The following is a 7,639-nucleotide window of genomic DNA, read 5'->3' on the forward strand; positions in this document are numbered from 1 at the left end:
CCAGCACCACTTGCTGAAGACACTGTCTTTATTCCATTGGATATTCTTTCCTGCTTTGTCAAAGATTAGTTGGCCATATATTTGTGGGTCCATTTCTGGGTTCTCTATTCTGTTCCATTGATCTGAGTGTCTGTTCTTGTGCCAGTACCATACTGTCTTGATGATTATACCTTTGTAGGATAGCTTGAAGTCTGGGAATGTGCCTCCTGCTTTGGTTTTCTTTCTCAAGATTGCTTTGGCTATTCGGGGTCTTTTCTGGTTCCATACACATTTTAGGATTATTTGTTCTAGCTCTGTGAAGAATGCTGGTGTTATTTTGTTAGGGATTGCATTGAATATGTAGATTGTTTTGGGTGGTATCGACATTTTCACAATATTTGTTCTTCCTATTCAGGAGCATGGAATCTTTTTCCATTTTTTTGTGTCTTCTTCAATTTCTGTCATAAGCTTTCTATAGTTTTCAGTGTATAGATTTTTCACCTCTTTGGTTAGATTTATTCCTAGGTATTTTATGGTTTTTGGTGCAACTGTAAGTGGGATTGATTCCCTGATTTCTCTTTCTGTCGCTTCATTGTTGGTGCATAGGAATGCAACTGATTTCTGTACGTTGATTTTATATCCTGCAACTTTGCTGAAATCACTAATCAATTCTAGCAGTTTTTTGGTGGAATCTTTTGGGTTTTCCATATAGAGTATGATGTCATCTGTAAAGAGTGAAAGTTTGACCTCCTCCTGGACGATCTGGATGCCTTTTATTTCTTTGTGTTGTCTGATTGCAGAGGCTAAGACTTCCAATACTATGCTGAGTAACAGTGGCGAGAATAGACATCGCTGTCTTGTTCCTGACCTTAGGGGGAAAGTTCTCAGTTTTTCCCCATTGAGGATATTAACGTTGGGTCGTTCATATATGGCTCTTATGATCTCGAGGTATGCTCCTTCTATCCCTACTTTCTTGAGGGTTTTTATAAAGAAAGGATGCTGTATTTTGTCAAATGCTTTCTCTGCATCTATTGAGAGGATCATATGGTTCTTGAACTTTCTTTTATTGATGTGATGAGTCACGTTAATTGTTTGGCGGATATTGAACCAGCCCTGCATCCCAGGTATAAATCCCGCTTGGTCATGGTGAATAATATTTAAAAAAAATATGGAACGCCTCACGAATTTGTGTGTCATCCTTGTGCAGGGGCCATGCTACTGTTCTGTGTATCGTTCCAATGTTAGTATATGTACTGCCGTAGGGAGCCACCACCACCCCCTATATTAAAAGTTTTACTGTATGCCATGCCAAAGCATCGCCTTGCTAATATGTTGTCCATGGCGAATCTGCAAAAACATAAGGAAAGTAGATGGAATCTCCCTCATTCTAGAACAGTAAAATCATCTCATCAGCTCCCTGCCCTGGGAGTGAACACTCAGAAAAGTCACTGCAAGCTGTATTAGGTAAAAGAGAGATCAGACCTACATGCCCCCCATCAAACAGAAGATTGGCCATGATCCCTTGTGGTCAGAGAAAAAACAAAATTCAAGCACCTTCCTATTCAGACAACTGTGTTACACAGACCTGGTTGGACCTACTGCAAAGCTTTTGTGAAAACCTGCAATTCTTGAAACGTGGTCTGAGGATGCATAGTACAAATGATCCTATTACCGAAGTGCTCCTCAAAGTTTGATGCAGGTAGGGATTACTCGGGCATCTTGTTAAACTGCAGATTCTGACTCAACAGTTCTGGGATCAGTCCTGAGATTCTGTATCTCTAACAAGCTCCTAGGTGAGGCTAATGATGCTGACCCATGGTTCTTATTTTGAGTACAAAAGACCAAGATTATTTTTTTACATTTTCCTGTGTGGTTTGTTGATATTAAGCATTTGTAAAAGTCCTTAAACCAAGCTAACTCCCTGAATACCATTAAAAAATACAACACTTTTTTTTCCTGAAATTATTTGAAAATACTTTTGCCCACTCCTGAACCACCCAGTTTTCTCTACCTTTTGACCAAATTTAACTTAACTTGTATTGATCCACAGGCTTCTAACGTTGCAACTTGTATTCATCTTGTGCCTCTCTTCCTTTTTGATGAGTCATACTCCTAAAACATCACATCAATACCTAGTTTACCTACCACTAGTTTCCAATCTCTGCCATCATGTCACATTTTTTCTAGAGAGGAACACATTCAGAAACTCACTTCCTTTATTTTCCTGCTCCATAGAAAGGAGCTCTTGTCCAATTTCTCAGGAAACAACAAAAGGGAATTAATAACAGCAACCAAAGCTGTGTCAAAAAGTTCCAGAAACTTTATATGAAGCCATTGAAAAACATGGGCAGCTGTCATAAGTAGAGTTAAAGTGGAAGTAGGTTGTTAAGCTTTAATACAAAGCATACCGGATACAAAAAGTGAGTCATGTCTGTAACACCTATCCATCTCTTTCCATGAGACAATAAGCAACTTGAAATAAAGGACCACATCATCTTCACCTTCATGTCTTGCACAAAGTCTGACAAATGGGAGAATGGAGGTACGCAGTATGGCTCTTGATCTTGTTTCTGTTCTATGAATGACTGAAAAAAGAAATGAATGGCAATCTAAGCTTGACTTTTGATTAAGTGTTCTCATCTATAAAAGGAGTGATGTTAATCTGCACAAGTGCAATAGCATTCTTATGTAATATGATAATAGCTATTAAACTAGTTTAAAACTTTAAAGCACTAGTTTAAAACTTTAAAAACTTTAAAATATGCAAGCACTTTTTTATTATATCTATTACTAACTATATTATCAGTGTTCTCAAAAGATGGAGGGCTTGAGATGGAAGACAGACACACTGTTTTAGAAGTTCAGGACGACCTCCCATGGTTATCAAACATCCTGTACATAATGCTTGCTATTTGAAATTTAGTGATTAGAAATTATTTGTTCTACTTAAGCTTTTTCCCTACTAAACTTTCTTTTACCTTGGAGAAAAGTATCACATTAAGTTTTATCAGTAGATTGATCATATGTCCAATTTTCCTAGACAGTGTCACTTTATGCCTCTAGACCAAGCATCCCATTTGCCCCCATTTAATGCCCCAATTTAATCTCAAAAAGGCCCTTATTTAGCATATATATATATATATATATACACACATGCACACACACACAGTCATCTTACTCATTAGACATATTTACATCTTGGTGTGAAATAATAAGTTCCATCTTTTGCCTAAGTACACAAGCTCTAAATGGAAAGGTAGAAGCAGGGAAGAAAAGAATATCTTAATGGGTCTAAAATGGCAGGGAACAGACTCTGAGGTTTGTATAACCTGAAAAATGGAGGGACTATAAGGGTAACAAAGGGGAAAAAATATTTTAGCAAGGGAAGTCTAGTATCAGTGAATACCCACGTGGCCTTCCTTAATTCTTTGCTAAGAAACCACTTTGTTATGAAATGTCTAGGGCAAAAGGTGGCTATTTCCTTGAGACTGGTGAGGGGAGTATTTATTTAGAAAGGTTGAGAAATCAATATGTCTCTGAGGTTTGCCATCAGAGTCATTCAATTACTAATATAGGTAATTGAAGCATTAATCTGCTTCTGCAATTTAGAGAAGAGACCAAACACAGAATGATTGATTTTAAAGGAAAATAAAGTCAAATGGATATGGAATTTAATCTGTCAGTAAGTAGACCTCCAGAAAACAGAGCCCATTTTATTCCAAGGGAGTGTAATGAAATACCCCAATATATACACATCTATTTCTTTGAAGATGTCCCAGCTCTTGGAAGGAATAGGAGGCAGAAAATGCTACATCAACACAATTCTTCCACTTTTAACAGCCAGGACAGGACAAGCTGAAAATCAGAGTTTTGTTGGTGTTGGCTGGTGGTATCAGATTTCATATAAAAGCCTGACAGACTGCCCTGTTTGTACTGCAATGGGCTATAGGATATGTCATGAGAATTTATCAATGTGTTCTTCCCTTTGAGAGCCCTTTTTCTCGTATTTTCAATTTAATATTCACCATTGAACTATTCTGTTTTATAAAAGGACTGACAGTTTCAAATCTAGAATTAGATAATTCAAGACAACCACCCTCAGGTGAATATCTGATTTAGAATTTAAAAGGCTTGCAAAGTTACAAATCAGGTTATTTGTGCTCCTCTCTTTAGAAAATTCTCCACCCAAACATGTTACTGGTTCATTAAGTTCCCATTCTGATTGAGACACTAGGCATGTGATAAGATTCTTCCAGCAAATGAGGACTCCTGATGTTTGACTTAACCAGGGGTCATTCCCTTCAGGAGAAACCATCCAGAACACAACAGATTCTCCTTAGAATTTGAATGCATCACACCTTCCCCAGAAAAATGATATCTAGTACTTCAAAGCAGGTCTAGGAGAGCCTGGTGAGGGTGCAGTCACATGGCTTGTTTCTTTTTTTTTTAATTATAGAAGGTAATGTTCTTTTCTTTTTAATCTGCCTATTTGAAATAATTTTAGGTTTACCGGAAAATTGTAAAGACAATAGAATGTATTAGTAACCTTCATCCAGCTTTCCTAATTTTTACATTATACAAAACCATGGAGTACTTGTTGAAACTAAGAAATATACTGGTAATATACTAATATATATGAACAAAACATTTTGTTTGGATTTTACCAGTTTTCTCACTAACACTGGTTTTCTGTTCAGGATCTGACTGAGGATACTACAGTATTTCTCCATGTCAGGTCATATCAGTTGTCATGTCTCCTTAGTTTGTGAAAGTTTCTCAGTCATTCCTTTTTTTTTTTTTTTTTTTCATGACCTTGATTATTTTAAGAGTACTGACCAGTTATTTTCTACAGTGATGTTCAATTTGAGTTTGTTTAATGCTTTCTCATGACTAGATTGGGTTTATAGCGAAGTCCCCTTTTTATCATATTATATTGGAGAGCCTTGTATCAACACTACTGAGAATGCTAAAATTGATCTTTTTGTTTTTTTTTTTTTTAAATGATGCCTGCCAGTTTTCTCCATTTGCAAAGTTGTTTATTTATTTATTTTTATTTTTTGTTTTGGTACTGTATTCGTTCCAAGTGAGTCACTAAGTACGTTAATAGACAGGTTGTTTTAATAAAAGGCAGAAGTCCCACCTTGAGTCTCTATTGTGGTCACTGCCCTTCATGCCCAAGCTATAGGACAGAACTGAACTGACAGGAGTCTCCCTGAAAGAAAGGTTCAGGAAATTTGACTTCTTTTTTTTTTTAATTTTTTTTAACGTTTATTTATTTTTGAGACAGAGAGAGACAGAGAATGAACAGGGGAGGGTCACAGAGAGAGGGAGACACAGAATCTGAAACAGGCTCCAGGCTCTGAGCGGTCAGCACAGAGCCTGACGCGGGGCTCGAACCCACAGACCGTGAGATCATGACCTGAGCCGAAGTCGGACGCTTAACTGACCGAGCCACCCAGGTGCCCCAAATTTGACTTCTTTTGACCCAACCCCCAACTTCTAAGTGTCTCAATCATACAGAGGTAGAGAAAACCACAAACAAAAATTTAACAGTGGTTTCCTATGACTGTTGTAAGACACTGGAGAATAAGAAGCTCTGATTTGCCACTACATTTTTAGTATAATACAAAAAAAGAGAAAAAAAAAACAAGACTTTTCCCTATTTTACAAAATATATGTGGACCAACAAAAGAACTGAATGCAATATTGCAGAGAATAGGAAACTAAATAGCAAGTGTATTTCGTGACCAGTAGAAAGGGCACAAGTTCACACTGGGTGTGCAGCAAAGGAAGGAAGTTTGTTATGTTGGGGTCATGATGGAATCTGAAGGAGGGTAATGGAATAATGAAAGACAATGAACCTGTGGGATCCATTACTTAGGAGGTCAAGAAATTAAAAAAGGGGAGGTTAGTTGCTTGAGGTGGGGGGTGGGTATAAAAAATCTGCAGACCCCTCATGGTAAAAGTTTGAAACTTTCTAGATGCTTCCAACAACACTGAAGAAAGGAGTGATGGCAGCAGGACAGTAACTGAAGTGCCTACATCAGAAATTAGAGGCCAGATATTCTAAATAAATTATTCAAAATGTAAGAAAATTTACTTTATTTGTATATACAAATATATTATATATACATATAATTGTGTACTTATCAAAAATCAAAATAATCATTTGTCACACCTCCTACATTTTTTCTTTGGAAATAGTGATCTTCAAACTAGGCATGTACTCAGACTCACAGAAGTTCATTTTTTCTCTGCAGCAAGCTTTTCTGCTGAAGAAATTCTAACACTCAAAAACGATTTTACAACAACAGCTGAAAGTCTAGTGGGTGAGAATGGGAAATAATTCAATTGGAGACACAGTTAGATGGATCTTACTTCTCATCCTCCTCTCCAAATTTCAGAGTAATAATGTCAAATGCCCTTCCTAGCAGGTTTGGACCTTCATGCAAGATATTAGAATAATGTCTCCAACTACAACTCAAGAAGAGTACAAGAGTCTATATTGTATAATTTATAATTACTAAGCCTATTAAAACAAGGTGTTTTAATTTTTGTTTGTTTACCTAGAAATAGAGAGGGATAGCATTTTGTTACTTACACTTATATATTTTATACAATTATTACTGCTCATAACTAAATTCTCTCTAATTTTTTAATTTTTTTTTTACTTTAGAGAGAGAGAGTGCAAGCAGGGGAGGAGGCAGAGAGAGAGAGAGAGAGAGAGAAAGAGAGAGAGAATCTTAAGCAGGCTCCACACTCAGCACAGAGCCCAGAGCGGGACTCCATCCCATGGCCCTGAGATCATGACCTGAGCTGAAACCAAGAGTTGGAAGCTCAACTGACTGAGCCATCCAGGTGCCCCAATGATCTCTTCTCTAAAACAAATTATTAGACTCAGGCAACATGGCAGACTGTACTCAAACAGTATACTCTATTAACTACACACACACACACACACACACACACACACAAAGAGCTTGATAACATATTTAAAATGCACAGCCAAGTAAGACGGAAGAAAGACAAATCAACCCCCAGGTAAACAAAGAGATAAAACCAAAGTGGTAGGTAAAGTTGATAAAGCAGGCATCCATGAGATGTTTAGACCAGGAAAAAATTCTAAGAGTATAATTATGAATAAAAATTAGGAAACTAGAACTTCTCCAGTTGCTTAAGCCTTGAGCCCTCAAGACACTACCAATCTTCACGATCTAAAAAAAAAAAAAAAAAAAAAAAAAAAAATCATCCAGTATTCCAGCAAAGAAAAGTTACAAAAGTTTTTCTTCTTTCTGGGCTTTGGGTGAGGAAATAAATATAAAAACAGTAAGCATTATCCATGTATGTGAGTATGGAATCCTATTTATAATACCTACATAATACAAGAACCACAAAACAAGAAAAAAAGAAAATCTAGTAGAGCCACTGAAACTCATGGGATCTCTAACAGAAACCAAACTAAAACCAGTCTATTTAAATGCTCTGATAAGGGGCGCCTAGGTGGCTCAGTCGGTTGAGCCTCTGACTTTGGCTTAGGTCATGATCTCACGATCTGTGAGTTCAAGCCCTGCGTCAGGCTCTGTACTGACAGCTCGGAGCTGGACCCTGGAGAGAGTCTCCCTTTCTCTCTGCCCCTCCCTCGTCCATGCTCTGTCTCTCT

General features: G+C 37.3%; 1 non-coding gene across 1 annotated transcript; it reads right to left on the reverse strand.

Moving 5' to 3' along the window:
- Nucleotides 1-1,141: 1,141 nt before the first annotated feature.
- Nucleotides 1,142-1,246, reverse strand: LOC115501961. The gene has a single exon (XR_003965001.1). It is a non-coding gene; the product is annotated as a U6 spliceosomal RNA (small nuclear RNA).
- Nucleotides 1,247-7,639: the final 6,393 nt, after the last annotated feature.

This window comes from Lynx canadensis, chromosome E1, assembly GCF_007474595.2.
Source record: "Lynx canadensis isolate LIC74 chromosome E1, mLynCan4.pri.v2, whole genome shotgun sequence".
NCBI classification, from domain to species: domain Eukaryota; kingdom Metazoa; phylum Chordata; class Mammalia; order Carnivora; family Felidae; genus Lynx; species Lynx canadensis.